Below are 17,344 nucleotides of genomic sequence, written 5' to 3'. Positions count from 1 at the left end.
TACTGCCATCTGAAGCTTTTTATGAAATCCAGGGCATAGTCGGGATGGAAACCCTGGTAATTTTTTTAAACTATGTAATTAGAAATCTCTTTTAAGATGATTTTTTTTCTTTTAAATCTCATTCATTTGCTGGATCATTTTCTTGAGCTAACTCTAATAACACCATTTTAGTATAATTACTTGAGATATAGGAGCTTAAGATAGAATTCTTAAGAACAGTGTCTGATTGATGAAGGGTAATTTTGTAGCACAGTAATAGATTTAAAATAAATCCCAGTTGTCAAAACCATTAACACCCAGGATTTCTATACAGGCTGATTGTATGTGTGTTCATTCGTTTGCTTCACTCAGTCATTCATTCGTTCATTCAGTATATATATATATATCATAAGCCTGCTCAGGATCGGGTCTAAGTGAACGTGACAGATTCCAACTTGCGTGGATCTTTACTCATTGCCATAGCCGAGGGGATCAAGAGCGCAGGCAAAGGCAGGAAATTAGAGGGACAGGTAGCTAAGTCCCCAGTTAGAACAAGGAGCCCCAGTGGCGGGGCTGGTGAAGTGATGTCCCGATGGGACCTGCCTGAAGAGGAAGAAAAAGCCAGTAGGATAGAAAGCCAGAGGGTTCCAAAGGACAGAGGAGGGCCCATCCGTAGTATTTCCCCATTTTACCAGTGAGGAAACTGAGTAGAGGAGCCTGGGGAGCTGGGATGGGAAGCAACATAAGCCAGAGAAGAGAGTAACAGACAGCCTGCCTAAAATCTGCAGAAATACCCAGTTTGCATATCCCTTTATCTCCAAGTCTGCAGTTCAGTTCAATGGGCTGATCCATCACTGTCCCATTGCCTGATTGTCAAGCATGGAGGGGAACAGGTCCCGATAGTGGGAGAGCTGTGTGAATGGCCTGGAAGCAGGTTGGAAAGTGCCTGTTTTCACTTCTGTGCTGTACATGGGAACATTTATTAAGAGGGTAAATGTCGTGTTAAATGTTCTTACCACAACTAACCCCCCACCCCCAACAAAAAGACTTTTTTGTTTGGACCTCTGCAGTATCTAAAAGGGGGAGCTTAGCTATTAAACGGCCTTCCACTGATTGTTTATCTTACTTCGTATCTGATCCTTTACATCAGAAGACAAACTTGGCTCTCCTTGATCTGTGGGGTGCTAGGTTTAGATGCCTGTGGGTACTTAGAATAGGTGTATCGTTGGCAAAAAAAATGTAGCTTCTCCTTTCCCTCTTGTGTAAATAACTTGAGCATCACTAAAGAGACGACCTCAGGCCTTTCCTAAGAGTCACATAGAGCCACGGCACATTTTATCTGCTTGTGAAAAGCTATTGTACCCTCACGAAGACACTTAATACATTGGCCCTCAAGCTGGGACTCCAGTTATCAACCGCCTGGCCCGTCCTGGGCTGCAGTCCCCATTTCACAGGTCACCTCCAACTGTAGGCCAATGCCCTCACAACATTTCTGAGAGGGAAGCAAGGCCCTTGTCTTCACCCTTAGATTATCCTCAAGGAAACTGAGGCTCAGTGGTTGAGGTGACCAGACCAGATCACAAAGCCAGGAGGGAAGAGCTAGGGGTTGCCTTCACATCTGCTGCGCCTCAGGGTCCTCTCTCTGGGCCCTGCTTATTCCCTAGGGCCCGGCCAGCGAGGAGTAGCTGCAGAAGCCTTCCTCCATTCATTAAGTATTTATTGGGTGCCTACCGTGTGACAGAAACTATTCTACCAGATTTCAGAAGGCAAAATAAGAGAGTCCTTGAAGTGTGGGAGTTCCACATCCCGCATGGGGTGAGGTCCCTCCCCACCACACACACCTGAAGACAAAATAACTTGGCCCCTTGCATCATGGAACCTCTTTGAAGGAGTCAGAACTCTTTTTTTTTTTCCTTTCCTCCCTGCAGAGCTAAGCTTCTGGATGCACTAAAGTAAATGTCAAGGATGTTTTCCGAGTGAATCTTACTGGCTGATCTTATTTTTACTTGCAACAGAAATAATAACTCTGGCCACGCTAACATATAATCCTGAGGTGAGGAAATTGCAGGGCAGGGTAAGGGGAAAAATGCATTTTGACACTCTTCCTTCGACTGATACCATTTATGTGGTATCACGCCAGAAATGATGCCGTGTGCAGGGCATTTCAGTGGCGCCCTTGATTGGGGCCATCTTTGATCTCTGTCACCTGCTGCTCAGGAAGTGGGTGACTATCAATTATATAAGCTCTCCGAGGCTCAGAGAGGCATGTCAAAGATGGATCCAGGTCAGAATATCCGTCAGGAATCTGGGAAAGCAATTCAGCTATTCAACGTCAGGACAACTAGTCAGCTCCTAATGGGTCTTCATTTGATTTAACTGTTTGAGAACAAGCCCATAAAGCTGCCAAGGTGACCCAGAGAGGGATCCATGGAGTTTAGGTAGTGGGAGCTGGAGGTACCTTATATAGCCCACAGGATTCTGTCGTCTCCACCAGTATGGGTCACGTGGAACACTTCAGTGGAGTGAAAAGCATTTCATGCTCTTGGTTTTTCAAAAGAGGCCTGTCAGCAAGTTTCCTAGGGCAAAAAATAAATGTGCCATAGTCAAACTTCACTAAGGGTCCTATCCAATTAGATAATGTCATCCCACTGTGAAGAGGGATCCAGGGCTTGGCTAGAATAATAGGATACTACTCACTACCAATAGGATTTGTTAGCGAAGACCAGTAGGATTGAGTGGAGTCTCCTTTGCCCTTCATGCAAAGTCTGTCTTCTTTTCTCCATACCTATTCTCTGTCCTCAGGTCAGGCCCAGTGAAGAAAAGTTTGTTCTCTGGCACTCTGGTCAGAATGAAGGTTTCTAGGACTTCATTCAAAGCAAAAGAAGCAATATTTGTTGAGCATACACTCGGTGCTAGGCACTGTGCTAGAAACTTCCCCAGTATATGCGCTTGGCAGACATTTCTAATTGACAACAGCATTCATCCATTCAGCCTAGATTCAGGCTCAGAATCCTCAGTAAAGGGACGCCTGGGTGGCTCAGTCTGTTAGCATCTGCCTTCAGCTCAGGTCATGATCCCAGGGTCCTGGGTTCGAGCCCTGCATCGGGCTCCCTGCGGACAGACAGCCTGCTTCTCCTTCTCCCTCTGCATGCTGCTCCCCTTGCTTGTGCGTGCGTATGCTCGCGCTCTCTCTCCCTGTCAAATAAATAAATAAAATCTTTTAAAAAATATTTAAAAAAAAGAATCCTCAGTAAAGGGCTCCTGGCAGCCATAGTCAATCAGTAGGGTTTGTCCCACATGCATGTGCCATCCAGGTATTTAAAAATGATTTCCTCAAATACAGAGACCATGGCCCCCTATCTCCTCACTCGTGCTTAGCTGTGTTCACTGCCCAGTAAAGGTCCTCTGTTAAATTAGGGCTTGCATTTTCAGAATGGTACCCACAAGCAGATGTGGTTATGTTTTTTTAAGGAAGTGGGAAAAAAACCCACCTGGGGCTGCAGATAGCCACAGCTCTGGGTCGGAGGCTGCCTGATAGTCGGGTGTGCGCGGCCATAAAAACCACGCGGCGGCTAATTGGCCTTTGAGAAATGGGATAGAACCAGGAAGAATCCAATTAGATGCACTACCAAATTGGCTTCTCTCTGTTTTCTCTCCTTCCCTTCCTCCTTCCCCACCCACTCATCTACTTCTCCCTTTGCATATTCTCATAGTGACGATACATTTATGGCAATCAGGTAACATGCATTAATCGAGATCTACAACTTTTCTGTGAGCACTGTGATAGGTTTGATAAGACACTTAAGAACATTGGTTTAAAAGTCAGACTGCTGGGTTTGGTCCTCACTTTCTTCCCTTACTAGCTGTGTAACCTTGGCCAAATTGACTTCTCAAAACCATACAGTTGCAGCAGTAACACAGAGCTAATACCAGCATCACTATGTTGTGAGGACGAAAAGTGATTTCACTATTAGGTAGATGAACATAAAATATAGCCCGTTTATACTCTGATTGAGGAATTAGGTTGGCAAAATAGGAATGAAACAAAAATGCAGATATTCCTCCTAGAGTTGGAGTCACCATAATGCCAATTGGTTACCCGAGAGCCCATCATCTGGGGAACATGGTGTCCATCACGTGTCCTCTGTCAGCGACAATCCAGACCTGCTCAAGAATTAGTACCGTCCCTAGAAAAACTGCTCCTGCTCCAAGTGCAGCCCAGTGGTGCTCTCCGTGTAGCTTTGTATGTTAGACCACTCCACGCAGCTTATGCTCTGCTCACACTGGTCCCTGCATGATAGGTGGAGAGTGGAGGAAACCCTCAATATCAAGCTGCACGTTAACAAACACTGAATTTTTTTTGGTGATGCTTGGGATTTTTTTTTTTTTTAGCTGTATCCTTTTTTAAAGATTTATTTATTTGAGAGAAAAAGAAAGAGCATGAGCAGGGGAAGGGGCAGAGGGAGAGAGAGAGAATCTCAAGCAAACTCCCCGCTGATCGCAGAGCCTGATGCTGGGCTCAGTCCCGTGGCCCTGAGATCACGACCTGAGCCAAAATCAAGAGTCAGATGCTTAACCAACTGAGCCACACTGGTGCCCCTAGCCTTACATTTTTATCTACAAAAATCTCATGGAAATGTCTGTAGGAACTAGAACTCAGCTATTTCTGGAACTCTGTTCCCTAATTCTCTTTTGCCCATTGAAAGAATGGCTTTCTATAAAGTAGTTTCTGACACCCCCAGTTTTCTCATTGATTCATTAATGCATCAATTCATCCATCCCTCCTTTCTTTCCTTCCTTCCACCCATCCATTCAACAAACATTTAGTGCCTAATACGTGTTAACACGGTGCTAGGTGCTGAGTATACTGATACAAAGACACAATCTCTATCCTCATGGAGCAGTATAATTCTTGTGAAGTTCTGATAAAATTGCATTTGTTAACATACATATATCCTGTGATAGCGGACAGAGTGCACTGCTAAGCTGGGTTCTAAAGCCTGGGCAGGGAAAGAACAGAGGAGGTCACAGTGATGGCCAGGGGGGAGGGCTCCCTGCTCCCATAAAATCCACCACATCTTCCTTGGCCTCCCTTCTGCATAATAATATTCCCAGTTATAGACAATTGATTTCTCAATCTTTGTAAAGTATGAATAATAAAATGATTTCATTTTTAGTAACTTTGTGATTTTTTAAAATTTAAAGCATATAAACTAAGTACAGTCAATGTGCTTATTCTCAACCAGATCAACACCTCACGGCCCCTTCTATCCAGAAATTCTGGGTGAAATTTAGAGAAAGGAGAAATCAATAAAAGTGAGAAGACTCCGAGAACCTCAGGCAAGGGATGGTCTGTGAATCAAGCCTCACAAGATGATTAAAAAATCTTGACGCCAGATGCCCTGGGCATCCATACATAATCAGCACATGCCCTCAAAGAAAACCACCATGCGGCCGGGTGTGCTCTGGTTTGAAGCCGTAGGGTCTGCGAGGACCTAGGAAAAGCTGTGGTGGTTGAATTCTGTGTTCCCAGTGTACAGGGCTGGCTCCTTGCTTCTCATGCTGTGTTGGGCCTTGCCAGGGGGTCCCCTGGCAGCACAACTGGGATGCTCTCATTTTGCTTGGTTGATTTAATTTCTCACTATAGAGGAAGAAAGTACAATCAATGTTTTCTAATTTGCCTCTAGACTCCTCTAACAGTTACCTCCAGACTGCAAATCTGAGGCACTTTGCTTTAGATCAGCTGAGAGGTACAGAGAGGGTGCTTGCAGAGTCACATGGGACAAAAGGATCGCTCATGCTGGGCCAGTTCTGGTGAGTGCCTAGGTTGCTCCCATGCTGGGAGTGTCATGGTGGAGAAGTCCAGAGACGTGGATTCCAACTGTGTGGCCTCAGGCAGCTCACTTAACCCCTCTGGACTTTTTCTCATCTGAAATATGAAGAGCTTAAAGTTTCCTCTACTGTGGTTAGCTAGATCATTTCAAGTAGCTAAAGGATGAGCATTCTTTATTTACCAGTCAGATATTTTCACGGTCGATTCCATTTATGGGAGGTGATATTAGGTTTTCACAATAATGATAATTGTTTCTTTCATTGTCTTTGAGTGACATTTTCCTCATGTGGTTTCTTCACTCATAAGCCGAGCATGACTCCTTAGCTGCCTTGTCCCCGTGGTCCTGAATTGTAAAACCTACAATCTCCTTTCCAAAGCTTTTTCCCTTGGTCTTTCATTTCATGACGGTCTTGAGGGGAAACTCTTCATGTTGTGTGTGGGCTGTGCTGGAGTGGGCCCTCACTGGAAAACCACTTGGGTGTTTTTTTTGTTTGTTTGTTTTTTTAAGATTTTATTTATTTATTTGAGAGAGAGAATGAGAGAGAGAGAAAGAGAGCATGAGAGGGGGAGGGTCAGAGGGAGAAGCAGACTCCCTGCCGAGCAGGGAGCCCGATGCGGGACTCGATCCCGGGACTCCAGGATCATGACCTGAGCCGAAGGTAGTTGCTTAACCAACTGAGCCACCCACTTGGGTGTTTTAATGTGGGGTTGGTCCAGCCCAGGGCTTCCCAACCGTCACTCAGTCCCATGCAGCCTTCGTTGCTCTCGCCATGTCCGTGTGCCATAATCTACGACTAATCATTTGACATTTTCTTCAGACTAATTGGGTTTATTTTTCACTCAAGTAAAATTATTTGTGAAGTTCTTACAAGTATGTTTCAGTTACCTAAAATAGGAGTAAAGCCAGCACATCAAATAGAAAGAATTAATCATGACCCTTTATACTGTTTAAACTTTAGTTCCCTAGGACCTCATAGGATCTCTTTTGCCAGAGTTTCAGTAAGAGATCAATACATTCATTTGCTTTGTGGCAGGCTATCTACATACTTAGAGACTTTAAAAATTTTTTTTTGTTTCTTATTCTGGGTCTAGTCTCCTGACCAAAATTGAAAGAAAGGAAAAATTTAAGGTTGGGGAGACAATCTCCATGTTACAGGTTTGTAATGTTTTACAAACATTAGCAAGCTCAGAACTTTTCTACAACCCAGTAGCAGAAAACAAACAATCCAATTTAAAAATGGGCAAAGGACTTGAATAGACATTTTTTAAGAAGACATACAGACTGGCCAACAGGTCCATAAAATGGTGCTCAACACCATTTTGAGTGACTGGTCATCAGGGAAATGCAAATCAAAATCACAATGAGATTTCACCTCACTCTTGTTAGAAGGGCTATTATTTAAAAGAGAGAGAGAAAGAAAGAGAAATTAAATGCCGGCAGGGATATGGAGAAGAGGGAACCCTTGTGCACTGTTGGTCAGTGTAAATTGGTGAAGTCTCTGTGGGAAACAGTATGGACGTTCCTCAAAAAATTAAAAGCAGAGCTACTGTATTATCCAGCAATCCCACGTCTGGGTATTTATCTGAAGGAAATGAAATTGCTATCTTGAAGAGATATCTGCACCCCCATGTTCGTTCCAAAATCAGTCACAATAGCTCCCAAGACATGGAAACAACCTAAGTGTACATTGATAGATGAATGGATCAAAAAACTATGTCTATATACAGTGTGTGTGTGTGTATATATATATAGTGTGTGTGTGTGCACACACTTGCACACAAACACACACACAGGAATATTATTCGACCATGAAAAAGAAGGAAATCCTGCCATTTGTGACAACATGGATGGACCTTGAAGACATTATGCTAAGTGAAATAAGTCAGACCAAAAAAGACAAATACTGTATAATCTTACTTATATGTGAGATCATAAAAAAAAGCTGAACCCATATAAATAGAGAGTAGAATGGTGGTTGCTAGAGGCTGAGGACTGGGGGAAATGGGGAGATGTTGGTCAAAGGGTACAAACGTCCAGTTATGAGTAAGTTCTGGGGATCTAATGTACAGCATGGTGACGATAATTTACAACACTGTGTTGTCTGCTTGAAAGTTGCTAGGAGAGTGGCATTCGTTCTAATGTTCTCCTCATAATAACAACAACGAGAAATTGTAATTAGGTGATGGATGTGTTAACTAACCTTATTGTAGTAAACGTTTCCCACTGTGTGCATGTCTCAATTCATCCCATTGTACACCTTCAACTTATACAATGTTTTATATCAATTATATCTCAGTACACCTGGGTGGGGGGAATTTTTCTGGAAGCTTTTAAAATACAGATCCCTGTGCCCATTCAATAAGTAGCTGTGACCCCAGATGATCCTCAAACAGATCCAGGGAATGAGCCACATTTTGAAGTTCTCTACCTGCATGGAAAAGTCCCTTTTTAAAGATAGCTTGGGAGATTTTTGTTTTATCAATAGTACATTTACTTGGAGATACATAAATAGGTATATAAGCATATACACATATACAGACATTGCTGTTTTTTTGTAGGAGAAAAAGTTTGAATGTCACCAATTTCATATTACCTAATAAGGTTTGAAAGAAAGTGTCGTAAGTGGGGTCAGGGGAGAGGAAATGTCACTGAACATGAACGCACCACTCAGTGGTGTTTCCGAGCCGTTGCCCTGAGGTGTGGGAACTCCAGGTTCACATTCACCTCTCTGGCCTCTCTGGGCCAAAAGCTAAAGAACACTGAGGGGTTCTTCCCTTTCCCCTGACCTCGTGGCAGAGATGGCCCCTCCAGGTGTAATGTGTGTGTCATCAGAGCCCCAGCTCAGCATCTTGGGAATCATCAGAAACACTGGGATTCTTCAGCAAGAATGCATTTTCCAGGGCAAAAGTTAGTCTGAGCAATTGAGCTGATTCGTGCAGATGGCAGCCATCAACACATAGGACGGAGACTAGGATCTAAAGACATAAAGCCCTCCACTTTGGCCATCAAAGTCCTAAGATGTTCAAAGTCAACAGTTCTATACCTTAAATTGTATTCTTTTTTTTTTTAAATAAGATTGATGTACTAGGATGTTCCCTATAAATTATTTATAATACTTCTCCCTCTCCCCAACCAAAAGGGGACAGTAATAAAGAATCAATAGATTATAAATAGAACATTTAACATAGCAAAATACTATGTGACTGCTAAAATCACATTTTTTAAGATGAATGATGTGGCAAAAAAAAAAACATTGAGGCAACCACCATCTTGAGTGTCTACTGTGTGTCAAACCCTGTGCTGAATGCTTATGATGGAAATGACCGTTCTGACCTGGACGAGCTTTCAGTCTAGTGGAAGAAAGAGAGGAGTAAACGTAATGCAGCAAATGCTCAGAATGAGGTACTTCCTATGGGCTCTGGGACTCCTTCCTAAAGAGGGGCGATTAACCCAGAGACAAGGGGTCCTGAAGGACCACAAGAGCATAGACACTTGAACTGGGTGGGCAAGAGTTGGCCCTAGTGAAGACCAAGTGAAGGGGCTTTCTAGAATGACAGTGGATGCTGGAGGGTAGTATTCGGGCATCCTTGGAAGGATGCATTCCAGCTGGAGCTCAGGTGGCTGGAGAAGGGGTTGGGGGGAGAGATGGTAAAAATAGCAGCATGTCTCCCAGTGTTCAGTGTCTAGGAGCTCTGTATCCATTGTCCCATTTTGTGTCATTCCATGACTGTGCTAGGAAGCGTCAGGGCAGACTTCTGAGCAGAAATGTCCAGCTCTGAAGTCTGCTCTCAGCTCTGCCCTGATGGCTGGGGCAGTGCACAGAGGTCCCATCATCAACACCTCGTTTTCCACATAAAGCAGCTCGGACATGGAGCCAGGCCGAAATTTAGAGCACGAGTTAAAATAGCCAAAAATGGGAAAAGGCCTCCACCTCCCCACAAAAGGGAATTAAGTAAAAAAGTTACATCCATTCAATGGCATATTGTGCAAGCATTAAAATGACAGTTATGGACAATAGAAACATGGGAAATTTTTTAATGTAATATTTAGGACTTTTTCGTAATGTAAAATGAAAAAGGTTCATTATAGAAACTTTGAAAATTTCAGAAAAAATGATTAAGAAAAGGAATCCTACCATCCAAAAATAACCAGCATTCATATTTTGGTATACTTCTTTCCATGTGCGTGTGCATGTGTGTATACACACAAAAATTAGGCTTGTAAAATATATAGTTTTGTGTCTTGTATTTGTTAATTGACATTATACTAAAAGCATTTTCCCTTGCATGCCATTAAGTATTCTCTGAAAACATACATTTTAATGCCGTTACAATCCATTTCATAGACCAATAAAGTATTTATTTATTTATTTATTTATTTATTTATTTATTTGACAGAGAGAGAGACAGCGAGAGAGGGAACACAAGCAGGGGGAGTGGGAGAGGGAGAAGCAGACTCTCCACTGAGCAGGGAACCCGATGCGGGGCTCGATCCCAGGACCCTGGGATCATGACCTGAGCCGAAGGCAGACGCTTAATGACTGAGCCACCCGGGCGCCCCACAAATAAGTATTTAAATGAATAAAAGACAGGAACACAAAATTGTACAGACTTTGCGATTACAGCTATATAAAATTGGCATAAGAAACAGATTAATAATGCTTGGGTTAGGGGCAGTTTTTTCTCTAATGCGGTTACTTCCATGTCTTCGTTTTTTAAAAAAATTTCAACCGTTGGCGTTAATTCATTCAACAATGAAAATTGTTCCATCATTTTACAACTGACCGAATTATCCATGAATGATAAAATTGTGCTCCTGTTTGACATCCAGTCCTGGGTTTGGGTTTGGAGAAAATGCACATTGACTGAGAAAGAGGGAAATCCAACTGTCGGTGGTGCCCGTAGACCCTGTCATAGCGCCACCATCCCCCTTCCACCGGAGAGCTGCAGAATTGCTTTGTCAATGTAAAAAGTCATAAAAACCGGGAGGGGCTTGTTTTATGGGGCTGATAGAGTTTCATGTTGATTTATTAAGTCTAGCGGTTTTGTTTTTTTTTTCCTTTAGAACATAGTCACAAACAAGCCAAGAAGGAAAATTGAGATTCTAATCAGAGGCTTTGGTAATTCATGGCTCTGAGAGTGGAGTGTCATTTAATTTATAGTCTGCTCAGGTTTGTGTGTGGCACCTCCAACATGAAGTGGGGAGAGAAATAGGGAAGCTAGTCTGTGCCAGCAAGGATGTAATTCGTCAGTTGGGTGAGAGGTGATGGAGAAAGGCCAGGGGGGACTGCTGTATCAAAGCAGATCCTAAAGTTCCTTGAAAGAGCTACAAAACTGGTAGAAAGTAGGTTTTTTCCCCCCTACTCCAAAAGAAATTACTTGGCCCCCTTTTAGGGAACCGTTCTGTCGTATATCTGTCTGTAAGCTCTAGATGTCAAGAAAACAGAGATGCTTAGAGGAAACGATAATATCTTTGGGAAGTCACTTTGAATCTAAGACAGGATAGATTATAAAATTTAACACTGTCTTAAACATAATCCTGTATGACAACGAGGAAGCTTCACTTGATACCATCAAAACAGTATTCATTTGCCAGGCCCCAGCCCCTACTGCCTGCCACAGCCCCCAGCCAATCTCCTCCCCTCACAGCCGTGCACTCCGCTCCAGAACCACAGTGTGCTGAGCTCCCTGAATGCCATTTGATGCCTCAGGGTCTTTGCACAGCCACACCCTTCCTCCTGCCCAAACACTACATCTGAAAAACATTCTTCCTCCTTCAGAGCCCAAGAAGATAGCCCCTTTCCCCAGGATACCTTCCTCTAACTGCCCTAAATAATGACTGTTCTTCATTTTCTCAGGGCCCTTGTGGCATGACCCTATCATTCATTCATTGTGCATCTGTCCATCCTGAGCCGCTCGAGTTCAAGGGCTGGGTCTCACTGTTTCCTTACCACCTGGCACATGGTAGACACTCAATACATTCGTACTAAAGTAAGTGCTTCCATTTCATAACACAAGGTTCTCTTATTAAAGTGTGTGAAAAAGCCTTAGGTCCTAAAGCCTGGGCAGGCTCCCCTTGGTCCGAGTGATGCCTGCACCACCCCCTTCTTGCTAGAAGGAGAGGCGATGACATAAGAGCCTTCTCGAGCTTCTCAGAACGCTGATTAATAGTCTCTGAATCCCCAGCTTAGAAGACACTGGAACCTCTCCCTCAAGTCTGACCTACCCTGCAAGGGAACAGGAGTTCGCAATGTTACTCACCCCCGTGAAGATTGCGTGCCTGGCAATCTGATTTAATTATTTCAGGAGCTTGGTTCAGGCTGCTCTTATCTGCCTAGGAAGGAAAAAAAAAAAAGGCTCTAGTAGGTTTCTTGGCCACTTTTGACTCAGTGTTATCCCAGAAGAAAACAGAATAATTGTTGTTTTTCTCCATTTTAAGCCTAGATTCGCCTCTACGGCAGGGTTTTATTTATATGTTAAGCCTTCCAGAGAAAGCTTTCTGTTTCTTCATGTTAGTGGAAATTTATAGTGTTGCTCCAGTCACCCTCAGTAATAATAGAAATTTCTGTAAATATATATGTGTTTTCCAGGGTTTCTCAGCCTCGGCATGATTGGCACTTCCGGCTGGATAACTCTTTGTGCGGAAGGCCGTCCTGTCCCTTGTGGGATGCTTGGTGACATCCCGAACTCTATCCACCAGATGCCAGTCACAGCCCAACACACACTTGCGATCGTCAAAAATGTCCCCAGATTCTGACACATAAAATGGGAAGAGGGAGGAGGACAAAATCCTCCACAGATATCCATGTGTGTGCCCACACACACACAGACACACACACACACACACACACACTATAATATATAGAAATATATACATATAACACTTTCTTATAACCTCTCATAGAGCCTTGATGGTTGGCATATTCTGCTTGGCTTTTGTTTCTTATATGAAAATCACTTCTTTTAGAGACACTTTTCCAGTTTAGAGGTGCAATGTGGTAATGGTGATGATGATGATGATGATGATGATGTGTGTGCGCACGCACCACACCTGAATGCAAAACCGAGGCTCCAAAGAAAGGTGACCAGGTTAACTTTCCTTTTCCCGGGGGAAAGCACCACAGGACGTCGCTAAGTGCCACTTACAGGAAGGCAGTGGTTCCATTTTTGCTCTCTTCTGTTTCCCCTCTTTTGGCTTTCAGCATCCTGTTCCAGAGCTAGCTCTTGGGGCTATGTCAGACCTTCCTGGAAAGTCTGGTTCTCATACACTGCCTCACGTCTACCCCTAACTTGCTCAGCTAGAAGTAACAGAGGTAGTTTTTGCTTTGCTTACTGCATGCCAGCCTCCATCCTAAACCCTGGAGCCATGGTATTTCTTTTCGTCCTTACAGTAATTCTGTAATGTAGGCATCTGGGAGCAAACGGACATCAACACTGCACACACATAGCTGTTGAGTGTCACGGCTTGCTCTTGACCGTTACACTGTCTTGCCTTCCAAAGGATTGGTGAATTGGCTTATCAAGAACCTCCTAGGACCACATCATGAACTATTGAGATAAATGACTTTCACATTTTTGATATGATCTCTTCCACTGCGGATTGAAAGTGAGAGGGGCTGGAGGAAAGGAAAATATACTTAAAATTCTCATAGAGGTGATCAGAAACATGGTTGGGGAAGGCCGGTCCTTTGTCTTCTAGCTACATGTGATCTAATGCATGTCTTCTGATTTTTTTATATTAATTAAGTGGAAGATATAATTGGCTTTTTTTTTTCAATTTCAAATAACGCATTAAAGCTCTAAAATGCAAAGCGGCTAGATTATTTCTCCCCAAATTTAAATTTTCAAATGAGCAAGTGATTCTCCCGAAGCCTAGGACCTTCCATGAGTTTTTTGGTGTGTTTTTTTTTTTTTTTTCTCCCTTTGCGGAAGTGTTATCACTGGCTGACTCTGATCAGGAGCTTTGAGAAATGAGAACTTCCACTTAGGGCATGTGAGACATTCCCAGGGAATCCCCAGTGATTCCCACCGCTCTCCTATAAGTGGAAAACATTTCCCCATCATCTCCCACCTGGAAAGCTGGGTCGCCCACCCCATGGGGGGAGTACAGAGCAGCCTTGGCATGTCGTTCTCTTACTTAGTGTGGTGGGTAAGCATTTTTGGCAGAAGGTAAAAATCTTTCGGGGGGGCAGGGGGTGGATTTTCTGATGAAGATGATATCTGGAAAGGAGAGAGAGACACAGCCAGGGCAGACCACCCTTCCCAGGATTCTCGACACAAGCCCAGCGGTCTCCATTAATTCTCCTGCCTCCTCCCAGCTGAGAGAGGCAGCACTTTCTCCAGAGCACAGGATCATGGGACGGAGGAGAAGCTGAAGGTGGAGGGTCAGCGATGGGGGAGTCCCCCCAACAGGATGTCCAGGACCCTGGTGTTATTTGAAAAAGCCCCACAGCTCATTCTGACAGGCCTACCTATTAGGAATCTCTGCATTAGTCAGACACCAGAGGATGTGGTCCAAACCCGAAGTTCAAAGTTGATGAGGAATGTTGAAAACTCAAAGATTAACAATTTGAATTAAGTGAATGACTACGTGTTGGGTGCCTGTGGGGCTGGCGGGAATTTCCTTAGTGTTGGAAGAAGGTTTCATATCCCTGGACTTCCCCAGTGCAGGTGCGATTTTCTCTATGGGGAACGCCCTTCTGTATCTGGCAGGTGTCTGCTCATCTTCCAGGAGCCCACTGCGGTAGTGTTTCTTCCATGTGGAATGGTTGATATTCCTCTGTGCTCTCCTGCCGTATGCAGAATCCAGGAAATACTTTAATTCCACACTAGAATCTAGAAGATGGCTCCAGGTGGACGGAACAGTAGGTGCAAAGTCCCTGATGTGAGAATGAGTGCAGTGTGTTCGAGAAACAAAAAGGACAGTGTAGGACACGAGGTCAGATAGGGAGGAAGGGACAAAATCATGCAAAACTTGATTGGTGGTGAAAAGGACTTTGAATTTTATTCTAAGTGAGATGGGAAGCCATTGAGTTGGAAAGTGTCAGGATCAGATTTCTGTACTGAGGAGTTGCTTTCAGAGTGTTTTCCTCACCCTTCATTTACTCGGCATTTATCACCAGCATTTAGCACTGCCCTAGATTCTGAGGAGTGAGTGGTGGATGAAAGACAAAGATACGTGCTTTTAAGAAGCACGCGGTGTGGTGTGGAGACCACTGTGCCCTTGGCCAAGACAGCATGCTGGGCTAGTGCCGTGGTCTGCGTGGTGGAGGCCTGCAGACCCAGGACGAAGAGCCCCAGGACAAGGGCAGATGAGGAGATTTTCCAGATGAGGACATTGTTAATGACCCTCCTAATCTGTGCCATAAAAGCAGGAGTTTATGTTGCTATGGGGATATGTAACAGGAAGACCTAGCCTAGTGTGGGGGAGGTAAGGGAAGAACCCTGGCAGAAAGGATTTTTAGACTGAGTTCTGAAAGATGGGCAGTAGCTGGTCAGGCAGAGAGGTGAGGGAGAGTCCTGATAAGTGCCCAGCATGGGGGCGGGAGCATGATGATGAGAGATAAAGCTGGGTAGGTCAGTGGGGTCTGAGCCTGCAGGCCTTGAGGCCACAGTCAGGGCTTGGGTCATTACCCAGAGAGCTATGGTGAAAAAAAGCATTTTAAAGAAAGGAGGGACATGATTAGAATTGCATTTTAGGAAGGCAGTCCAGCTGCATGGTGGAGAACGTTCTGGAAGGAAGCAAAGACAGGGAGGAGGACAGTGAGGAGTTAAGCTGTAGCCTAGATGAGAATGGATATTGTGGCTCTGGGGCAGAGTGGTGGGTCTGAACCGTGTAGGAGACGGAGAAGGAGCCTGGGGGGAAAGATGAACCGGTTTGGAAATGTGTCGGAACTGCATGTTGAGATAACTGATAAAATAGGGAGGAAGTACTGTGATGTCAGAGGAAGACCCTCAGTTGGTCTTTGGACAGGTCAGGCAGCTGCAGGGAGATATCCAGGAGGCACTAAATATTCTGACACAAAGCCCCACGGAGAAGTGTGAAGAAGGGATCCGTCCTTGGGAGAATTAACGTGTGGATAATCGAGGTCACGGGAATGGATGGGTTGCTGGGGGACGGTGTGCAGAGATAACTGAGGAACACCCGTATTTAGGACCGCCTAAGAACTCCCATCAGATGTGTATTGAAACCTCAGACCCTTCATGGTCTCACAGCTGTATGGGCTGTGGGCACCCGGGATGCTGAGCACCAGTGTGCATTCAAGGCGCCCCTGCTAACGGGGGGATCCTTGTAATGGGGGCCTCCCTGATGATAAATTAGCTTAGGTCTCTGCCTGACAAGGGCTTCCAATCACCTTCACATTTCAGTTGTTTGGAGGGCTTTTGTGGGCGAATAACCAGTCTTGTTTGCTGTTTCTTCTTCAGGATTAGAAGGAGTATTTTAGAATATTTAGAATGTTTTCTTCTCTTGGCTTTATGCCCATGCTGTATGAGGAGCAACAAAGGAAGATGGGCCTTTTTTTTCTTACAGACTTGAGCAGCAGCCTTTCCACTAAATTCACACCAGCAGTATTTCAGGGAGGAGGGGGCCGTGAGAGGAAAGGGGGAAGGTGGTCAAAAGTACAAACTTCCAGTTATAAGATGAATAAGTTCTGAAGATATGATGTACAGGATGGTGACTTTCGCTAACGATATTGTATATTTGCAAGTTGTTAAGAGAGTAGATCTTTTTTTTAAAGATTTTATTTATTTATTTGACAGAGAAAGACACAGCGAGAGAGGGAACACAAGCAGGGGGAGCGGGAGAGGGAGAAGCAGGCTTCCTGCTGAGCAGGGAGCCCGATGCGGGGCTCGATCCCAGGACCCTGGGATCATGACCTGAGCCGAAGGCAGACACTTAACAACTGAGCCACCCAGGCGCCCCAAGAGAGTAGATCTTAAAAGTTCTCACCCCGCAGCATGCACATATACACACAAGTTGTAACTTTGGGAGGTGATGGATGTGTTAACTAACCTTCCGGTAGTAATCATTTCACAAAATATACACATATTAAATCAGTACATTGTACACCTTAAACTTACACGATATCATGTGTCAGGATGTCAGTTATGTCTCGGTAAAGCTTGGGGGGGGGAAGGAAGTATGTCATACGGTTTCAGAACAGTTACTAAATGTTATAGAGAATTGACATTTCCTTAAACCAGAGGCATGGCCAGGAAGAAACAAACATCTAGTGACTCATACTTAGCAAAAACAGAATTGATCATTCTTGGTAACACTGGATTATGGTAATACAATTTATTTTGATTACTCAGAATGAGAATTGACTAAACTGGCCCTTTCAAATCCTGCTAAAGTCTGTATGGACTCACATGATAGTCCAAGCAACACCAGGCACACTACCATGCAGTAAGTCCTCGTGGAATGTTATTCACCATTGTTATTGTTGTTTTGTTACTATTTATTATACTTGCATGATTATGCATCGCCTCGGGCAGGGACTAAAGATCTTGATCTTTTTATATCCTTGG

The 17,344-nt window shown here is 44.2% G+C and overlaps 1 protein-coding gene and 1 long non-coding RNA gene across 5 annotated transcripts in view; both read left to right on the top strand.

Moving 5' to 3' along the window:
* Positions 1 to 17,344, top strand: part of APBA1 (amyloid beta precursor protein binding family A member 1) — a 190,935-nt gene that overhangs the window by 69,917 nt on the left and 103,674 nt on the right. Inside the window, exon 2 of one of the 4 annotated variants that reach the window (XM_081802826.1) lies at positions 5,667 to 5,793. The exons of the other annotated variants lie outside the window; for them this stretch is intronic. The gene's annotated coding sequence lies outside the window, so the exon portion shown is untranslated. The remainder of the gene's footprint in view (positions 1 to 5,666; positions 5,794 to 17,344) is intronic. 4 annotated transcript variants of the gene reach the window in all.
* Positions 6,879 to 7,512, top strand: LOC145716923 (uncharacterized). Its single transcript, XR_014139863.1, has 2 exons — positions 6,879 to 6,968; positions 7,003 to 7,512. It is a non-coding gene; the product is annotated as an uncharacterized LOC145716923 (long non-coding RNA).

Source organism: Leptonychotes weddellii, chromosome 14 (genome assembly GCF_054177405.1).
Source record: "Leptonychotes weddellii isolate Sample4059 chromosome 14, ASM5417740v2, whole genome shotgun sequence".
Lineage (NCBI taxonomy): Eukaryota > Metazoa > Chordata > Mammalia > Carnivora > Phocidae > Leptonychotes > Leptonychotes weddellii.
Note: the sequence above shows the minus strand (reverse complement) of the source record. Positions and strands in the feature narration are given on the sequence as shown.